Consider the following 22,348-nt stretch of genomic DNA (forward strand, 5'->3'; position numbering starts at 1 on the left):
GTGATCAAATTTATCTCGTGTCTCAATGTAGGAACAGAAATTGCAGTTACCACAAGGAGATGTATGACCTGAGCTAATAGGGGACGTGGAACTGTTCTGATGACATAATAGTCGTCTCAAATCTTTCCTGTTCCTATAGAGAAACCTAGGATATTCTCCTACAATGCTTCTAATGTCTTCATCTACCTGAAAAATAGACCAATTTTTACTAAAAATAGTTCTTAAATCTTTATTGTCTATAGTATAAAATAACGGAACCTTAAGAAAAGTATTTCCTGTATGTAACTCTGGAGGTCCCAACTTTTCTATTGGGTTGCTAGGACCAAAATATGGTGCTGCTGTGCCCTTTCTCAACATGTTAATGTCCTTAAAAGACTCAGCAACTTCATCCTTATTATATCCTCTTTCCAATAACCTGTTCTCCAATACTTCAAGTTCATTTTGGAAACACTCATCCAAAGGATTCAACCTTGAGGTCCTCATACCCTGACCTCTAATAAGGTTTTTAAATATATATCCTGGATGCATACTTGTCCTAAATAACAGGGAATTCCTATAACAATTTTTTCGGAAGACACCTGTATTAATAAGGCCATTTGGTAATTTTTCAATATAAAGGTCCAAAAATTCTATGCGTGTGGCAGACCAATTCAAAGTAAATTTTAAGCAGCTCAAAAGTGAATTCATCACATGATGAAAAGCAAATAATTCATCTACATTACCTCTCCATAAAAGGAAGAGGTCATCAACAAAACATCGATAGAACAAAACTTTAGATTTAAATTCAATAGTCTCAAACAAAACAGTATTCTCCCAGTGTGCTAAAAACATATTGGCATAACTATTCGCACATGGGGTCCCCATGGCAACCCCATCACACTGGGAGAAAAATTCATTCTCGAATATGAAAATATTATTCTCTAACACTAATTCTAGGAAAAATGTGATTAAATCTATTTGAACTAAACTCAAATTGCTAAATTGCTGTAAGTATCTTTGCACAAACTCAATACCAAGATCATTTGGTATCACTGTAAAGAGAGATTGTACATCTAAAGTTGCAAACAGAATATCATCTAAATTTTTAAGGTCCTTAACACACTCATAAAGATTAATTAAGAATTGCTTGGAGTCACTAAGTATATTATTATTGGAATTAATCACAGGCCTCAAATGTTTTTCAACGTATACAGAAAGGGGTTCAGTTACCCAACCTCCACCCGCTACAATTGGTCTCATTGGTGGATCAGTTGGATTTTTATGCACTTTCGGTAGGCCCTGAATAATAGGAATGAGTGGATTCGTGACTAGAAGATAGTCATAAGTGTCTTTATTAATTAGGCCTCCTTCAAACACATCTTTCAAAGATCTACGAACCAATACAATGATTTCAACAACGTCAACTTCCATGATTCTTTTATAAAACTTAGTATCATTAAGTAAGCTGACCATCGCTTTATTATAATGGGATCTATCCATGATAGTAATTAAGCCCCCTTTATCAGCAGGTTTAATAATAATAGATAGATTCTGCTGTAAATCATTTAATGCCTTCCTTTCTCTAAAACTAAGGTTAAATCTATTTCTATTGCTGTTGTTCAAGCCAACACTATCATAATATTTAATTAATTCGTCCTCAGTAAGCTTCAAATAAGCATCCACTAAGGGATGATTAATAGGAACAAAATTGCTCAATTTTGTTAAATGAAAACTCATAACTTGAGACGTATTACATGTGTCTGAGACAGTAGTACTGTAAAGCATGCGAAGCATAATATTCCTGCAAAATACTTTCAGGTCTAAAACTGTATCGGATAAAGTACTTCTACAAGAAGGAATAAAATTTAAACCTCTTTTCTCCTCAACGGAAAGTACATATGAGGAAATATTAAAAATTAATGATTGTTCACATTTCCCCACATTTTCTTGATTGTTTGATTCTGTGAGTATTCCCCTGAAAGTTTTCGTTTTTGATGTCCCCGGCTCATTGATCTGGACCATCACCCTCCTCGGTCCAACCTTACCGGTAAGGGAAAAGAAATACCATTAGTAGTATTATTAATATCTCCTAACAATGGGGCCTCTGATAAATAACATGGGTTAGACTTAGACTTAGGACGAACTACTTGTTCATTCACACCATCAACCCCAGTTCTTTTCACTATAACCTTCGGAAACAAATTTTCAGTATTAGACTTGTTATGACTACCAACTTCATTACTAGTAACATGTTTCAAAATAGACTCAGGAGCTGCTGTATTAATGTCATTATCTGTTAAACAGCACACTCTCTCATCATTTTCATCAACTACTGAGCCGTTATTCATCGGACCATCTATTCCTGTATTGCATAAACCAATACTATCAAGCTGTTTATCAGGTAGAACATTTAAACCAACAGTCTTGTTATGTAACAAATCATTAACACTTTTTTTAGATTGTTTAAACGCTGGCACACTCGCTGGAGTGCCCTGCGAATGTCGATGGTTAGAGGCAATGCTCTGATCTAAATTGCCCCCATTCCGAGGCCACATGAAGACATGTCCCAGCTTGAAATCTTTCAAGTCTCTCAGTATCTTAATCTTTTTTTGTTGAAACAGTTTTCGCTCCACGGCTGCAACCCCATCTAAGAGGCTTTCAAATAGCGGATTAACTAAAGCAGGTGTAAAATTATCAAAAATAAATTTTTGTTTCTCCTTGATAAGTTCAATGAGGTTGTTCTCCTCAGGTAAGAAAAAATCTATCAGTAAACTCATATACTGATAGCTTACCTCTAAATTAATCTGCTGCCAGCGAGTTAAGAGATCAGGATACTGTGCGCCCTGTGAGGGCATATTGAACACGCGTAATCCACGCGGTATAATTTTCTTCTCAAGGCATAGCTGGAAATGATGCCTCTGTGCCTGTAACCTCTTTAGTTTAAAAAGGTCTCTTTCAAGTTCCTCCATCGCTTGTTGTAACCGTTCGGTTCCCTCAGTCACTTCCCCCGACGCGTCATCATCAGCTGCCGAAACAAAATGCCAAAGTGAACTCCTTTCAGGCACAAGGTGTTGAAAAAACCTTTTGTGAAGTACTTCGCTAGCATTAGCTTTCCCTGGATTATACTCAAGTTCAATCGCTACTGAAGATTCCATGTTCTCGTTCTTGCGGTGAAGTGCTAATAAGAGCCAAGATAATATAAAAAAGAAAAAGGTAGCAAAGCACACACAAGATAAATGCTCCGTTGTATAAGGTAGTAATCAGGATAAAAAATGTCAAGATGATACAACGAAGCAACCAAGATGTCCAACTTAATTAAAACATATCCTTTATTCGATAAAAGTGCACACGGTAAGCGCTTTCACTAAAACAGCTTCATCAGACCATATAACAGCACCATAGAACAAAATTCATTTTAAACAATTCAAAATAGATGATGGTCCAATCAAATTCTAGATGATAGTTAATTGCTATACTTAATTGCCATGCTTCCTTAAAGAAATAACCTTAGGTGAATACTATGACCACAAAAAATGCATATAAATGAGGCATCAGCAGCAAAATGTTCACCTAAAAACATTAATAAACAATGACAAAGTGTAAAAAATACGAAAATACAAGAATGCACATTTCCCATACTACAACAATTGTGATGGATATCATATTCTCCTGTACAGGACACTCGGAAACATTTAAGAATGCAAATAAACAGGAAAACCTGCGTACATGCATAAATGTAAATATAAACGCAGGGTGTCCTGAAGCTGTGAGCATGCGTATCCTAAAACTATTTCGATGGTAAGTATGCTCAAAAACTTGATGGCATAATACACAATAATCCGCTCACAGAGACAAGAGTAAACAGTGTGAGGTATATCCTAATCAAATACATAAAAAACATATATATGGAAACATATCAAAAATATACATATGAAAAATATATATACATAAAACATACTTAAGAATATATATATATATATATATATATATATATATATATATATATATATATATACATATAAACTACATATATGACATATATATAATATATGATAAATATATCACATATATATCACAATATATAAAAATAAATACACAAACACACAGGCTAGAAATGTTAAAAAACTTGGACATAGATAGATCCTCACTTCCTTAACAAGTATGCATCCAGGATATATATTTAAAAACCTTATTAGAGGTCAGGGTATGAGGACCTCAAGGTTGAATCCTTTGGATGAGTGTTTCCAAAATGAACTTGAAGTATTGGAGAACAGGTTATTGGAAAGAGGATATAATAAGGATGAAGTTGCTGAGTCTTTTAAGGACATTAATATGTTGAGAAAGGGCACAGCAGCACCATATTTTGGTCCTAGTAACCCAATAGAAAAGTTGGGACATCCAGAGTTACATACAGGAAATACTTTTCTTAAGGTACCGTTATTTTATACTATAGACAATAAAGATTTAAGAACTATTTTTAGTAAAAATTGGTCTATTTTTCAGGTAGATGAAGACATTAGAAGCATTATAGGAGAATATCCTAGGTTTCTCTATAGGAACAGGAAAAATTTGAGACGACTATTATGTCATCAGAACAGTTCCACGTCCCCTATTAGCTCAGGTCATACATCTCCTTGTGGTAACTGCAATTTCTGTTCCTACATTGAGACACGAGATAAATTTGATCACCCAGATATACACAGGGAATTTACATTTAATGCTGATGCTTCTTGTAGAACCTCAAATGTAGTCTATTTGGCAGAGTGCCAGCTATGCCATTGCTTTTATGTTGGCAAAACAAATAGACCGTTTAAAGATAGGATCCGAGAACATCTTTATAACATTAGGAGACAGGTTGACACTAATGCACTTGCAAAGCATGTCACCAGTTTTGGTGACAATCATTATTTTAAATTTAGGGCTATAGAGGTCATCACTCCAAGTATTCGTAGGGGTGATATTAGGAACCACACTGAGTATAGAGAAAATAAATGGATTATAACACTTAGGGCAGACAGGGGAAGTGGCCTAAATGAAAAAGCTTCCATTAAACCCCATTTAAAGAAACTAAGATACCAATGAGGGATTTACCTCTGGTGTGGAACATAGAGTCCCCATGTTGGTGATGACCAGGTCCAATATGTTGTTCCCTCTTGTGGGAGTGGTGACCAGTTGTTCCATTGCGTTAGAGTTTATAAATTCAAGGAACTGTTGGGTGAGGGTGTTTGGGCTTGAGTAGTTTTCCCAGTCAATGTTTGGGTAGTTGAAGTCACCCAGTAACATAGTGTTTGGAGAGACCTTCATATTCTCCAGTGTTCTCAGGAATGCCAAGTGGGGTTCCTGTAATAGGAAGGGTGTTCTGCAGCAGGCTACAAACTGAAAGGCAGTTTTGCCCGCTGTTAGTTGCATATGGATGGTTTCCGATGCTTCGTGCAGTGCCACTAACCTGGAGGTGTAGGTATCTTTGATGAATATAGATACTCCCCCTCCTTTTGTGCTTCGGTCCGAGTTTTGGGGCCGAAACGCATGGTATGAGTTATAACCTGGTAGTGCTGGGGTGCTCTCAGGAGCCTTGAACCAGGTTTCTGTTACTGCACAGACATCGATTTTCTCCATACTGAGGAGAGTCTCGAGTGCGTGGATCTTGAGGTTTAGACTTCTGGCATTGAGTAGCATTACCTTTAGTTTTTTTATCTTTGGGTTTTCTATGGAGGTGGGTTTGTCCTTTGAGCCTTGCCTAAAAGAGGCACTATGGGGGTGGCAAGAGCCTTGGCCAGTATATGAAAGCCTAAGGGTGACAGGTGCAAGCCGTCCCTAGCGAAGCAACGTGGCTTGTCGAGCATGTCATCCCAGGCTGACAGACACTGGATCCCCTTTGAATGACACCAATACTTTAGCCAATTGTTGAAACTGATCATTTTGTCTTTATACTGTGGCATCATTCTTGGTGAGGGCAAGATGCTACTCAAGGTCAGGGACATACCAGCCTGGGCTATATGGTCAGAGAGCTCCTCTATGTCTCTTTTCATGTAGTCCAGGGAGGTACGTCTCAGGTCATTCACACCAGCATGAGCAATGACAGAGTCATACTTGTACTTGCTTTGGAGTGACCTGAGTGCATGCGTTATGTGGCGGATCCTGGCACCTGATAGGCAGCTTACAGTGACCTTCTCCTTGTTCAGTCTGGTGAGTGGGACGTCAGTGTGCCTGACAATAGAGTCCCCTATAACAAGTGTATTTGGTGTGTTGTTTGGCCTTATGGGCTGTGACTGTGAGGCACACTGATTTTGTGAGATATGTGATTTGTGGGTATTGTTGAGGGGTGGCTGTTGCTTAGATATCTGCTTAGGAGGTCTTTGCTGTTTAGGCAGATTTTTATTTAGAGCCTCAGAGTATGTTTTTGTGTGTTTATGTGTTGGGTATGCAGATGCAATAGGCCTGTGTGAGACTGGATTTGTGGTGTGGGTGGTTACCTTTTCCTCCTGACTGACTATGCCAGTCTTGGGTTGAGAGAGCTCTGCCTCCAGTTTGGCTGTGTAACTGCATCTCTCACATGTATTAGAGTTTGTTGGAAGGAGGAGAGGGTTGTCTGTGTACTTAAGGCAATTGTAACATTGCCTCAAAATTATCAGTATCAGTGATTGTGTTCCTGTTTTTTGTATACTAAGTGATTTTTGGGATATCGAAGGAGTGGAGGTGTTGTATTTAGAATTGCCTCAAAATTCCCAGATTCACCAGCTGAACTGGAGAGTAACCTTGAACCTGACCCGTGGACATACCAGATTAGTATAGGGAACTGTTTTTTTTTACTGATCAGATTAGGGAAGGGAACTGATTTTTCACTTGATCAGGAAGGACCATTCTGGAGTCTAATACTTATGAGAAGTCAAGGAGGGTGTAGTGCTTTAGTTAGTTAGTGTTTCCTTATAAGAGCTGAGCAAGTGCAGGGCTTTAGAAAGAGAATAGAGTGATTACTTTGAGAGTTTGAACAGTTCTAAGGGAAAAAGTGAAGAGCAGACTTTGTGGAGCCTGGAATAGTTTAAACCTGTTTAGGAGTCGCTGCCCGATGCTGCTCAGTGCGCAAAACCACACAAAAAGAGAGTTGTAGAGTTTTAAGAGAGAGAGAGATCAAGGAGTTTAGAATTGACCCAAAATGGCCAATAAAACTACAGCTTCTAGGTAGTAACCACTCCTCCAGGGACAGGCAGGCTGTTCAGTGTTAACCACTCTCATTGGTGAACACAGAGACTTCCCTTTAGCCCAAGCAAGCACTGGCCTTCTAGAAACTACCAAACAGTTCAGAACAGCAAATCTGTAACTGAACTTTCTTAACTTTCAGAAAGTGGGAAAAAAGCAAGATTATTTTGTTTTTTTTCCTTTTTGTTGTAGTTTAAAGGTAGCAGAGATACACAAGCAGCAAAATAATCACAACAGTGCAATAAATGACCCCACACTTGAGTGCTAGGCCAAAATCAGGTAAAATGCAGTTTTTAGAGAAAAAAACAATTTTAAATTAAGTGCAACACAGGAAATGCAGTAAACAGGCTCTAGATGTGTTCCAAGTACTGTTACTGTTACAGATATAAACTTTAGCAAGCCGGAAAATGCCAAAAAGTAGGCGGCAAAGCAGTAAAATTTAACAAAAAATCAGAAGAAAATACTTAAAATTACAAAAGTGGCTCCTTTTCTTCTCTCAGCGTTTTCTCCTCTTGGTAGGTGCTTCAGCAACAACTAGCAAGCCTGAAAAGGCGCCAAAACCACGAGGCAGCCTGGTTTTAAGCGAGAGAGAGATCAAGGAGTTTAGAATTGACCCAAAATGGCCAATAAAACTACATCTTCTAGGTAGTAACCACTCCTCCAGGGACAGGCAGGCTGTTCAGTGTTAACCACTCCCATTGGTGAACACAGAGACTTCCCTTTAGCCCAAGCAAGCACTGGCCTTCTAGAAACTACCAAACAGTTCAGAACAGCAAATCTGTAACTGAACTTTCTTAACTTTCAGAAAGTGGGAAAAAAGCAAGATTGTTTTGTTTTTTTTCTTTTTGTTGTAGTTTAAAGGTAGCAGAGATACACAAGCAGCAAAATAATCACAACAGTGCAATAAATGACCCCACACTTGAGTGCTAGGCCAAAATCAGGTAAAATGCAGTTTTTAGAGAAAAAAATGATTTTAAATTAAGTGCAACAAAGGAAATGCAGTAAACAGGCTCTAGATGTGTTCCAAGTACTGTTACTGTTACAGATATAAACTTTAGCAAGCCGGAAAATGCCAAAAAGTAGGCGGCAAGGCAGTAATACTTAACAAAAAATCAGAAGAAAATACTTAAAATCACAAAAGTGGCTCCTTTAAATTAGTTAGTATTCACATTTGATCCACTAGTTTAGTTCTTGGGGATCAAATGATACCCTGATCTTGCTTTCTTTCTTGACTGTTACTATGTGATTAGCTTTCTCCCTCTCTTTTGCCTGACTAAACAACTATTACATTTGTATGCTTTAAGTCTGATATTTTTTGAAGAGCACAGATACCATAAGCCTTTAAAGAGATCATCTTCATCATCATCATCAGCAACCACCTTTTCCCACTTTCTACATGGGGTCAGAGTGTCACATCAACTGTTGCTATTTCTCTCGATTCAATGCCACTCATACTTTTTTCAACAGTCATATTTGATTGTCTCAGTTATTTTCTCATACAATCTACCCATCTCTTTGCTAGATGCCCCTATTTCCCTTTGCTTTATCTTTTCTGTCCCAAATCTTCTTCACCAGATTGCCTTCTGCTTTCCTGCACATGTGTCTAAACCACCATACCCTGTTTTTTTTAACTTTTCTGCAATTGAAAATGCTTTGGCTTCTGACAGATGTCCTCTTTTCTTCATCTGACCCAGAGTGTACACCCTACCACCCATCTCAGAAAATTCATCTTCATTGCCTCTAGCTTCCTCAGCTGCTCTGCCTTTACTGCCCAGGTTTCTGTACTATACAGTAGTACTGGTTGCTTTTTCTGGTTTGCATACCTTAGTTTTCAGCTTCTTTGGCATTCTTCTGTCACACACTACCCCTGACACACAGTGCCAGTGAGCTGTAGATCCTCTGATTCTCACTGTGTTCTCCTCATTCAAACAACTCTTCTCCTTAGCCACTCCTCCATATACTTGAAGCTGTTAACCTGCTCATCTATTTTCCCTCTTATCACAATTCTAAGTTTCTTCTGATATCCCCATTTGCTGCCATTATGACTGTCTTATCTATATTCAGTTTTATCCCATGTGCCATCAGCTTTGCATTCCATTCCTGTGTCATTTGCTGAAGTTTTTGTTCAGAGTCTGCCTGTAATGCCACATCATCTGCAGACAGCAGCTTTGTTGATCTAAATCCTCTGACCTGTTTGCTAATGTAGTCCATCACCATTATGAACAGCGGTGAGCTCAGAGCTAAATGCATTTGCACACCCATTCCTACTGGGAACCCCTCTCTGAGTCAAAACACTGCTTGTACTTGACTCATTTGGTCCTTGTACATAGTCTGCACTAATTCTTCTAATGTTTCTGTGACTTTGAACCATCACAGGACTGCACAAATCATCTTTCTTGGGACCTTGTCATATGCCTTTTCCAACTCTAGGAATGCCGAGTAGGACTCTTTCCTCATCTCTAGCTCCTTCTCATCTGTGAGTCTTACTGCAGACATTGGCTCTATTATGTTGTATCATGATCTGAATCCAGACTGTTCATCCCCCATCTTACTTTCTACTGCTCTGAGTATTCATTTATTAATCACCCTCTCCAGCACTTTCATTTAATGTGACAGGAGTTTGATACCTTTGTACTGCTCACAGTTATGAATGTCACCTTTGTTCTCTAGCACTGGCACTAGTATACTTAGTCTCAAGTCATCTGGGATACACCTTTCTCTCCTTACAGTTATGAGTACCGTCAGGAATCATTTCTCCCATTACTCACCCAATACCCTGATCATATCTGCCATGACCTCATTTGAGTCTACTGCTTTCCCTGACTTTATTTTTCCTAAGTGCTGTTCTTATTTCTTCTAGGGTGGGCTCCTTTTTTTCATTGTAGCGTGTGACTGGGACAGTACAGCTTCTGTGAGGTTTTCTTCGTTTGGGAGCTGCTGGAAGTATTCTTTCCATTTGCATTGGAAGTTCTGTGGAATGGTGAGCAGATTGTTGCTGGTATCTTTTATGAAGAGTGTCTGATGACTAGCTTCTTTATCTTTTTGTCTTTGCCTTTCAACCTGATAGAGTTTCTTTGTGCCATCTGCTGAGTTCCTGTCTAGAAGCTAGTAGACTACATCTGATGGCTTGTTCTTTGCTATTAAAGCTGTTCTCTTAGCCTCTTTGTTAGCCAAAGTATTCTTTCGTAGCTTGGTCTGTGTTTTCTATCTCCGACTTTTTCCTGCACTCCTTCTTTCTTTTGGTGACTTCCAGGATTTCTGCATTCCACCACCAACTTTCCTTATGTACCCTATTTCCATAGTTGGCTTGGTCACATATCTGTTCTGTAGTCCTCACACATGATGTTTTGAGGCTTTGCCAATTTTCTTTAACTCCACCTATTTACTCTTTTTCCTGAGGTGCTAGATCCTTGAGTATTTCCTTGAATTCTTGTGCTTTCTGTCCACTCAACTTCCAAGTCTTCCGCCTGGACTCTTCTGACTGCGCACTATTTGCAGCTGGCTGTGGTAACCATTCATTTATGCTGTGGCACAACTGTTTCACTGGGGATGACTTTGCAAATGTTGATTCTTCTCCAGTGCCCTTTCCTTATTAGGAAGAAGTCTACCTGAATTGCATGTTGGCCACTCTTGTATGTGATGTTGTGACTATCTCTCTTGCTGAGTCATACGTGGGACACCATCAATCTATTTGCAAGACAGAAGTCTAGAATTGCCTCTTCTTCTTTATTCCTGTTGCCCGACTCATGTACTCCCAGGCAGTCCTCATATCCTGTTCTATCTGTCCCAATATGTGCATTCACATCCCCCATTATCAACACCAACTCATGTTGACCTGATTTATCTAGTAGGCCCTACAACAGCTGCTTGAATGCATTCTTCTTTTCACTATCTCAACCCTACTGTGTGGCACGAGGCTGAGGTCATGAACGGTGCTCTCTCCTCACACTGGAGCCTGATTGCCATGATTCTGTCAATAATTCTGATGACATCCCTCATTACTATCTGAAGCCTCTCCATCACAACAATCCCTCACCATTTCTAGAGTGGTAGACTGGATACCAATCAAAGTGGCTTTGCTGCTCTGGCCTTCCTTCTTGTCTCCTGGATAAAGAGGATATCTTGTCTTCATCATGTCATCCACTTCCAAGCTTCATCCTGTAAGTGAAGCAATACTAAGTTCATGTTTGGCAGGTTGATTGGTTTTACATCCAGTGCTCATTCAAAAGAATCCCAGATAACCCAAGCTGGGCAACTTGACAGCTGGACACTGGCCAACCAGTAACATATTGGTCTAGGGCTGCTGCACTTTGTGGTTGCACACATTAGAAGTGGACTCATTGGGAGATTGTATATAAACAGAAATATAAAAAAATGTAGATGTAGAAAAAATAATACAAAGAAACAAGAGTAAATGCAAACAGATTTTGACAGGAAGTGATAGACTAAAGGACATAAAAAGGAGATGTTGAAAAAAATAAAGAATAAATAAAAATGATGTTATTTAGACAAAGATATTTTTGACATAGCAAAAGAGGAGGTTTTGCCATATATAGGAAAAGAAGTAAAAGTGACAGAAGGAAGGATGGATGTTAAAATAGATGACAAAGGTAAAGAAGACTGCACAAATAAAGATAAGTACACTGTGGAAAAGTTTGTGCAAAAATGCATGGAAAGAAAAAATGCAAGGAAAAGAAGAACTGAGAGTTAATTAAGAAAAGGACCAGAATTAAGGTACCGTGACATGTACAACTATCTGTACTTGTCACTGTATCTTTTGTGATTCAGCAATCACCCTAACACAGTGCTACATAATGCTCTGTTATGAATATGTGCAGCACTACATAGAGCTGGTCCTGCGGCCATGCTGAATGCTAATGAGGCAGTCCAGGGAAGAGGCATAAGCTAAATAGCCATGTTCTGTCCTTCCCAGAACTGCCTCCAGGAAAGCATGGCACCAAAAGCACTATGAGGATCAGGTGAGGGGACCACTAGACAACAGGGTTATCATATACTTCAGTGCCCTAACAGTAGCTAAAGCACTGTGGGGATTGGGGGTGGTGAAAGCCACTAGACACAGGGATACATATTCAACTTCATGGTATAAACATGAATACAGGGATGGGGGTGGGGACAAACACTAGACACCAGGGATATATTTAAAACTACATTGTCTTAATGGCACTGACTTTAGGATAGTGATAGGGGTGGGGAAACAACCAAAAAACAAACTGGTCAGGGATAGATATGGGAGCTGTGGTGTGACTGCGAGGAATGCCATTGCTTACACAAACAGCAGTTTACTGTAATGACATGTAGATATGTATGTTGATGTATTAAATGTGATTCTGAGACATTCAAATTAGCTGATTCATAGGCAAACTATTACAAGCCTAGTCAATAACTAGAGGTCTGAGGTTTTACCTTATCATGCCTATGTGTCTCTGAATCATAAATTAGCACATCTTGGAAGCACATCATTTTAGCATGAGCTATAAGGCTCATGCTAGGCCCATTAATGACTCCCCACGAATATCTGAAAAAGTAAAAAAAAAAAAAAAAAAAAAAAAAAACAGTTACAGAAGAAAAAATAAAAATAGGTGAAGTAGCAAAAGGGATAAAACAATCAAAATAAAACAGCTCCAGGTTTTGATGGTTTAGGATATGAATATTATAAAAAAGTGAATGGTAAAGAAAAACATATTTTAGTAAATATTTTTAATGAATGGATGAAGAAAGGTATTTTAGATGAAGAAATATGTGGTGGAGTAATAACATTGTTATGGTAAAAATGACAGAAGAGACATAAACAACCGGAGGCTGATAACCCTAGGAAACTCAGATTACAAACTATTTATGAAAATTATACAGAAGAGACTATCCTGTCCTGCCTTTTATATAGGCAAATAGAGAGATTACATGACAAGATATGTGAGAATGTGTACAAAATTAAATCTTGTAAAGTTACTAATGCCTTATATAGACACACCCTGAGATTTATTAACAGCGTTGCTCGAAGCCTACACAATTTAAGCTCATTAGCACAGTAACCAGCAGTGTTCATTGGACATGCATGTTGCTCATCTCGTTTACATGTTCATAAGCACCTGTTCATGGCCAGCAGAAGTCTTGGCAGCTATGAAAAGGTGCAGAAAAGCATGAGCGCACAATGCAAACAAAACAGGTTGTCTGTAAGCAAACTTATTATGTGAGCATGCAGGGACAGCTTGTACATATACAATAGCATTAGGGAAGAAATAAGAAAGAGGGTAGGGAAAATTGAGAAAATGAACTCAGATAGTGTGGTCAAATGTACTTATGTCACAAAGAAGCATTTTAAACATAAATACTACCATATTGATGTAATAGTAATAATTAATCCTGTTCACAATTTGTGACTCATGCACATAACAAAAAATGGACATGCTAACAAAGGATTTGAGAGGGACACAAAGCAATATTGTAACTGTGATACCTCACCACTGGAAAAGTAATCAAGGAGCCTTAATCCTCACCACTGGCACCAGTGGGGGACGTACATTGGGAGGATAGCAGGTACACACACAGTATTTCCAGATGCAGCTCTCGGCATCAAGTGCAATTTTCCTTAAGAGCATACAGAGATCACAATCAGTCCCAAGCTGGTTTCTCCCTCTTTCTCCAGGTCTCCAGTAAGACTCCCTACTAGCAAAGGTATAGAGTTGAGATCTCAGCTGAGTTGTCAAGCCAAGATCTCTAGCATCCTTTCTGTCCAACAAGTGCTTTGTGTCCCTGCCCAAGTAACTGACACACACACTCTTTGAGGTTTGAGTTACGCACACACACACACACACACACACACACACACACACACACACACACACACGCACACACGCACACGCACACACACACACCCACACACCCACACATGCACACACACACACACACACACACACACACACACACACACACACACACACACACACACACACACACACACATGCATGCACACACACACACACACACACACACACACACACACACACACACACACACACACACACACACACACACACACACCTGGGAAAGGCCAGCGCAGGTTTACTAGCTATGCCCCCTTTTGCCCAGACTGTAAGGTTATCACTGCCACCAGCCAACTCCTTATCAGCTACTTTAAGGCTTTTAACAAAGAGTGTCAAATCTGACTGTGTAATATTAATATTAACACAAATGGTAGCTTGACCAAGAACAAGGCTATTAGGAGTGGCCCACACAGTGTCACCAAATAAATATGCAAGTACTCTCAAAACTTAAATATCTCTACAAAGATTAGCCACTATGAAAGGTTTAAATATATTTAATAATACATAATAAAAGAAGTCAATACTAAATATATATTCACAGTGACATCAAAGTTCAAAACCACTGGAAATATTTAAAACAACATTGCAGGACAGTCTCAAATAAATAAAGAAAAATATCTAAACTAAGTTTCACTATATTCCTGACTATATCTAAAAGAATTACTATACCCTAATTAACTTACTTAAGAGCAAGGCAGATGTGGTGAATGGATACTCTTTAGTTGTTGTCAGGCCCAAGACAGAATACAGAATGCATTGTCTCTCTAAGAGACCTCTCGAATTAATATCCCAAATATTACTGCTGGGATAAAGGCAGAGGCATGTCCATATTCATTAAGGATATCCACACCTCCAGGCTAGCTGCACAGCATAATGCATCCGAGATTATCCAAGTGCAACTAACTCTGGGCAAGACTGCAAACCAAATTGTAGCTTGCTACAGACCCCCCCCACCATGAGCCAGGATTCCCACTCCTCATTTCTTGATAAACTGGAAAATATTAGGGTACAACCCAACACCCTAATAATGGGTGATTTCAACTACCCCACCATTAACTGGGAAAACTACTCATGTACCAACTCTTTTGCTCAACGTTTTCTGGAATTCATAAATTCCAATGCCTTGGATCAACTTATGCACAGCCCCACCAGGGGCACAATATCCTAGACCTGGTCATTACCAACATGGACAACCGGTGTTCCACACCAGAGGTCATTTCCTCATTGGTCAGATCCGACCACAAGCTAATCACCCTAGACATCCACATCACACCCCTACACCCCATTAAGGAAACCACCGTAAAAAACTTCTCCAAAGCCAACTTCACACTTCTTAAGACAGAAGTGGCAAACTTTATGACACCCATGCAGACGGACAATAGAAGTATGACTGCTGAATCCTACACAAATGCACTTTATAAGCACCTACACAAGTGCATGGATCGTGCTATCCCTAACAGAACCAAGATGCTATCCTCCAAAAAATGGAAGCTAATCTGGTGGTCCTCTGCCATAAACAAGCTCTACAACAGAAGAAAGAAACTGTTGCAAAAAAGAGTAAAATCCCATGACTTGAGGAGCACACTGGTCAGCCTCAGTAAGAAGTTGAGATCCCTCATAAAATCCTCCAAAGCTAATTACAAAAACAAAATTGCCACTGACTCTAAATACAACCAAAACGCATTCTATAGATATGTCAAGAATCTCAATGGCAACACTCAGATCTGCTCTGAGTTACAGCACAATGGCACTAAATATACAGAACCAACTGATACTGCCAACATCCTGGAAGATAGGTTTAGTGCTAACTTTACCCCCCCTCTCACCCCCTAGAGGGCCCATCTCTATACCGGAAGAATGCAAAGTTCCTGTAATCACGGCTGCACAGGTAAAAAGCACACTCTCCAAAGCCAAGAACACAGCATCCATGGGACCTGACAATATACCAGGCTGCGTTCTACATGAACTACAGAACGAACTGGCACCCCACCTAAGTACCATGTTCAATCATAGCCTCACCTCAGGCTTTGTGCCCACTGATTGGTGCACTGCGACAGTTATCCCACTCCACAAAGGGGGAGCCATGATGGACCCTGGGAACTACCACCCCATTAGCCTAAAGAAGCCTGGTCTGCAAGGCTATGGAACGTATCATCATGGAACTCATAAACAAAGACATTGGTAATCTCCAAACTCTGGATCCCACCCAGTTTGGGTTTGTGAAAGGCAGATCATGTCTCCTAAACCTGATAGACGTCTTTGAAGCAGTCACCAAAGCCATAGATTAGGGTAAGGTGGTTCACACAGCCTATTTAGATCTCACCAAGGCTTTCAATACCATCGCCCACTCTGGAATTATAGATAAACTCACTAAACTAGGTATAAACCCCTATGTCACAAGATGGGTTGCCAACTGGCTCACGGAAAGAACCCACACTGTGAAAGTAGTAGACTCCAAATCCGACTTCAGACCAGTGACAAGTGGAGTACCACAGGGTTCAGTCCTGGGTCCTCTCCTGTTTGGTATCTACTTCTCTGAAGTACAGGCTAACACAGAAGGTCTTTGGCTAAAGAAGTTTGCAGATGACTGCAAACTGAGAGTCATACTCAAAACTCCTAATGATGTGGACATCCTACAAAAGGGCCTCACTGAGAAAGATGCCTGATGTCAAAGCCATGGCCTGAAGCTCAATGCCAAAAAGTGCATTGTCATCCCCTTTGGAAAAAACTCTGTACCCATGAACTACCACATAGGTAGTAGTCTACTTAACACCAAAAGTGTGATAAGAGACCTTGGGACACATGTGGACAGTAGTCTCTCTTTTGATAATCACATCGCCACAGTGGTCAGGAAATCCTTCTACATGGCACACCTCATCACAAAAGGTTTCTCATCCAGAAAAAAAGAGGTCATTGTTCCCCTCTACTCATCATTCATTAGACCCATTATAGAGTACAGCACCCCTTTTGGTATGTACCTCACAAGACATCTACAACAACTGGAGAGGCCACAGAAATACCTCACAAAGAGGATTACTAGCCTCAAACAGATGCCCTATGAAGACCGTCTCAAAAAACTCCAGCTTTACTCCATCACATATCGCCTACCCAGAGGTGATCTCTGCCTAACATACAAAGCTATGTCAAACCCAAAGCTGTTAGACATGCTCCACTTAAAGAAATCCCAATCCCTCCGAGCTACTCACTGTAGGGACCTTAACCTTATCACCATAATAATCAGAACATGCTGGAGGGATAGAGTCCTGTCCCAGAGACTTCCCATACTCTGGAACAGACTACCTATCAATGTCAAACAGAGCTCCTCATTAGCACTCTTCAAGAAAAATCTTGATGATTGGATGGGAAATAGGAAAGTCACCCTGGGGATCACTTCTGTGGCTCTGCTCGACAGGGACATAGGAAAATAATTTTCTTAGGTGGCGAAAGCCAAGGTACCTTTTTGGCTAGACTTATATAGGCCCTAGGGCCAATAGCCTAGTACCTACCAATGAATCTATGAACCTATGATAGCTTGCAGAATGACATAATTTCTTGTCATCTGACTATCCAAGGTGAAACCCCCACTTCTGGAATCTAGCAATATTTAGCATCTACCTGTGAAAATACATAGACCTCAGATCTTTGACAGATGCTGGAAGTCATAAAACAATTGCATTCCTTCACATTTCAAAACTAGTAATTATTTCACTTTAAAGACAATACAGAAAACTCTCCACTACAGACATTCTGTCTCCAGCTGCCATGAAGTAATTTAATTTCAGCTATTTGTCTGAAGTTAACCACCTGTATTCCAGTTTCCACTGGTAAAATATATAGATTTAAACAATTAAAATGGTGCATGTACATTTCTGTTCTCTTCCAGCAGGGCACACTGTGGATCCATGTTAAACACAAGCATTTTGCAAAAATCTTTTCAACACACACTTCTGTACCAGTGGTTTGATATACTTATGACATACAGTTCTAATACAGTTGTAACACAAACATCTTATATAGAGCATGTTGATATTCACAAATGACATATAATTATTTACAAAATTCCAGACAGTTGTGCCTGCAATATCTCCCTTTGTCACAGTAACAAAGGGGAGAAAATGTGACATTAATGTTGATAACATGCTATGTTGAGATAAGTTAGCAAGGACAGTTCATCCATTAGTGGCTATTTGCATAGACTGCAGTTATTGAATACAGTATTTATATACAGGAAATGTATGAGTGATAACCTATAGTACTGCTGTATTCTCCACCTCATCATGTATGAACAAGAAGAAATGAGCACTATAGTTGTTGTGTAATGCACATCAGAAGGGGACGTGTTTGCCATTCATTGTCATTTGACAACCATAGTACTTTGAAACATATATTAGATGAGCATGTGTTGCATATTCATCTACATCCTAAACAGTAATATAATAACAGTCAAAATGCACAAGCGACAAATGACAACACAGATCTGATGATATTTCAGTAGTTCAAGGTATCTGTTCATAAATGAAGCACATTTATTACATGATTATACTGGACATGGTCACAAGAAATTACAGCAAAAAACTGCCATAATAGCACGTAAACAACACAAACAGGCAAGAAAACCTTGCTTATGATGTTCTTGCATTGTCATACTTTAAGAAATGTTATGTAAGTCCTCGTGTCCTTTAAAGCTCTACAGTGTGAAGAAAAGAATTACAGTAATACATAAATGTTTGGCTGAAGACATGCAATACGGAGTCTTATTGTTTGGAAATTAAGTGATAACTGTGAACAATCAATGACATACTCAACATCTGCATTGTCAAACTTGAACACATGCTAGGACAGATATCAGAAAGTTGTGTATCAACCTTTGATGCCACAGAAATAGGCATACTGTGTGTGTGATCACAACTGCTGTGTGCTCAACATCAGGACAAAGCCAGTGAATAAGCTACGTCTGAATAGTTGTAGAAGCAGGATGACCAGCACATGTTTACTGCTGTTCAGCAGGTAGCCTGGTATGATATTAGGTCCCATAGAAGATATAGCTTTAGATATAGTTTTAGTTTTGGGCAATATTTTTAACAAGTGTTCTTTTGTGATGATAAGCGGGTGTAAAATCTATAGATGTATATGTTTTTTGTTTGAATGTTTCCCGGGTGAAATTTGCACTGAATTTGTTTGCTAATATAGTTGTGATATTCACAGGATCAGAGCAGGTAGTGACATTTTGAATTATGTTCAGAGCAATGATGGATGTTGTATGATGTATGTAAAGAAGGACTTGTAATTATCCTTGACCTCTGATGCCGTTCAAATGTCATGGGAAACCTTTGTTTTCCAGATGGTATTTTTCAGTGCCTTAGAGAACCTTTCATTGTTGACCTTGATTTGTAGATCTTGGGTTTTGCAATATTTTCTACAGAACTTTCTTCTCTCATTAAATTGTTTATTTATGCATGTGCACTACCAGGCTGGTTAGTTCTTATTATACCATGACCCCCATTAATATTCCAAAACGTGCACGCTGATTGGCCAGCGTGCACGTTGTAAATCGACTTATACTAATGGAAAAAGGTCCGGTCGCCCGGTCTTTTTCCATTAGTATAAGTCTCTTTTAAAACACTGTCTTGCTATGTTAAAAGAGTTTAACATAGCGACACAGGTTTAAAAAAAGCAACGGAGATCTCCGTTGCTTTTTTTAAAGCTGTCTCGCTATGTTAAACTCCTTTAACATAGCGACACAGTGTGTAAAAAGCAACGGAGATCTTGCTTTCTCCGTTGCTTTTGGCCACAGCTCTGATGTACTGCGTAGGCATGCGCAGTACATCAGAACTTCTGCGGATACCAGACAGCTGCGGAATGGAAGCAAAGAGGCATTATACAATGCCATTATTTAAGAAAAGTAATTATTTCTTTTCTTAAATAATGTCATAGTATAATAGCAATAACCCACTTCTGGGTGTGGGTAATGTGGGATTTACCCACGGTTATCTTTGTATGGTCAAACCACGCCAACCGTGGGTAAATCCCACATTACCCACACCCAGGCATGGGTTATTGCTATAATCTTTCCTGTTATGTTCAGTTTCAGTAGGAACTGACAGCTTTAAACAGTTTTCTAGGTGAATGTAGAATTTATTTGCATAACTACTATTCATGTCAACATTTTGGGGGGTACAGTTAAACTCTGAGATATCATGAAATATTAGGTAGTTTGTACATCTGAAGTTTAAATACTGTGGTATTTTATCTGTTGGTTTAGGGATTTTGAAAGAGAAGGTTACACATTTGTGGTTGCCTTGACTGGGGAAGGGTATACTAGTAAGACAGTCCATATTGATGCTGCATTTGTAGGGAGGTTTTGGGAACTGCCTATATTTGAAGCTTATGTCTCCTATTTTATTGACAGGTGGTTAAAGTCTCCCAAGAGGATGAAGTTTTTGTGTATCTGAAGTTCCTCCAATCATTTTAAGAAATGGACATGGTTTTGGGGGTCATCAAGTGGATCCTATAACATGCTACTGATGATTTTATGTAGAGTGAGTTGAATCTCATTAAGTTGTGTTTGTCAGCCTCTGGGAATCTGCCTTCAGGTAATGTGGTCTTTAACAAATACACAGTAGATACTCCACCACAGTTTGCATCAGGTCTAAAGGCATGATAAGTGTAAAACCCTGGTATACAGGTAATGTTCTCTGCAATTCTGAGACAGATTTTATTAATAATACACACATGAATGTGCTCCAAATGCTGGAGGGATACAGGGTTAGGCCACATTGATATCGTCCTCTGCTTTATTTGCTACATTTTTTTCTAGGTTGGTAGATTCATTAACTGTTCTCTGCCTAAAGAAGAGACTATGAGGGAAGCAAAAGCTTTAGACAGTGTGCAAAAGCCCCAGAATGAGAGGTGCAGGATGTCCTTGACAAAAGAAGTAGGGCTGTGCAGCAGTTCAATCCATGGGATGCATAATGGATGCCCCCTTGAATGATATAAGTTATTCGGCCATTTGTTGAATTCGATCATCTTTTCCTTGTACCTTGGCATCATTCTTTGTGAAGCTATAGTTCTGCTCAGTGCAAAGGCCTTTCTCGTATTTGTGACACACATGGACAGCTTGCAAATGTCATCCTGCATATCCTTTAGAGTCATCTGCACCTCCATTATCCACCGTTATGCCATAGTCATACTAATTCGTCTTGAGTGTCTGGACAGCCCTTGAGACATCAGAGATCTTGTTATTTGAAAGACAAGTTACCATCACTCTATTTTTGTCCAGCCTTGAGAAAATAGAGTCTGTGTGTCTTAACTATGCAGTCACTGATCACCAGTACATTTTTATTAGTAGAGGCGTTAAGCGTTCATGTTTTGGGACAATTATTTTCCTGTTGAATATCAATTATGGATGTGGTACCAGGGGTTGCCATTTTTAATTTCTGCTTTGGTCTAGTCTTGTTAGTCATTCCACTTTTGAGAAGATGAGTTATTTTGCTGATTTTTTTTTTCTTAGCTGCATTTTTATGTAAGTGAAAACAACTGCATGCTAGGGAACTATTTTGCCAGTACAGCACAGGTTGCAACTTACAGTAAAATGTACTAGGGCTTCTCCATATCAAATAAAGTGTGGAGTGGAGAAAGTGGCCTATACTAGATTAATTTTATATATAACCAAAATGTCTGTCAATTTGTTTTTATGTTATATTTTTATTTCAGGATTTTGTGATTGCAACCTTAGATTTTTGAGTCATGCTCATTCAGAAACTGCAAATCACATTGTTCTGTGATGATCATTGTGCTTTTGCCAGCCATCTGAGCTGGTGATACTTAGAGTTTTCGGAGCAGTACCAGCATCTTTTGTTGTAAACACTATTTGTGCATTGTGTACTGAGTAACTGAGATGAAGTAAGTGACAGACATTTTTAGATTTCATTTTGGATAGGGGTGATGCAGTGTTTATATATGCTGCCAAGTGATGATGCTAGGCAACCCTGGAGCAATATCTAGTAGCACTCGCCAGAATGGGGGAATTTGAACAATGAGTACTTTATTATTCTGGTTTTGCAAACAATGGACAATCAATTATGGGACATGCAGTGTTGCTTGAATAAAGGAGAGTATTCAAGATGTGAAAATGTATGCTGTGTTGTGTACAAAGGAGCAAAGGAGTTTGCCTTTGTGTTCATCCATTCAGAATAAATTGGACACTCTAAATACTTAGATAGTAGAGAGCAATAAAAAAAGACACAGAGCTGACAGTCTTTCAGATGGAACAAAACTGTTCTAAGGTTGCCAGTGTCTCAACAGTGTAAAATAATGAATGTCTTAACGCA

The sequence above is a fragment of the Protopterus annectens genome, chromosome 3.part1, assembly GCF_019279795.1.
Source record: "Protopterus annectens isolate FY-2018-M chromosome 3.part1, PAN1.0, whole genome shotgun sequence".
NCBI classification, from domain to species: domain Eukaryota; kingdom Metazoa; phylum Chordata; order Ceratodontiformes; family Protopteridae; genus Protopterus; species Protopterus annectens.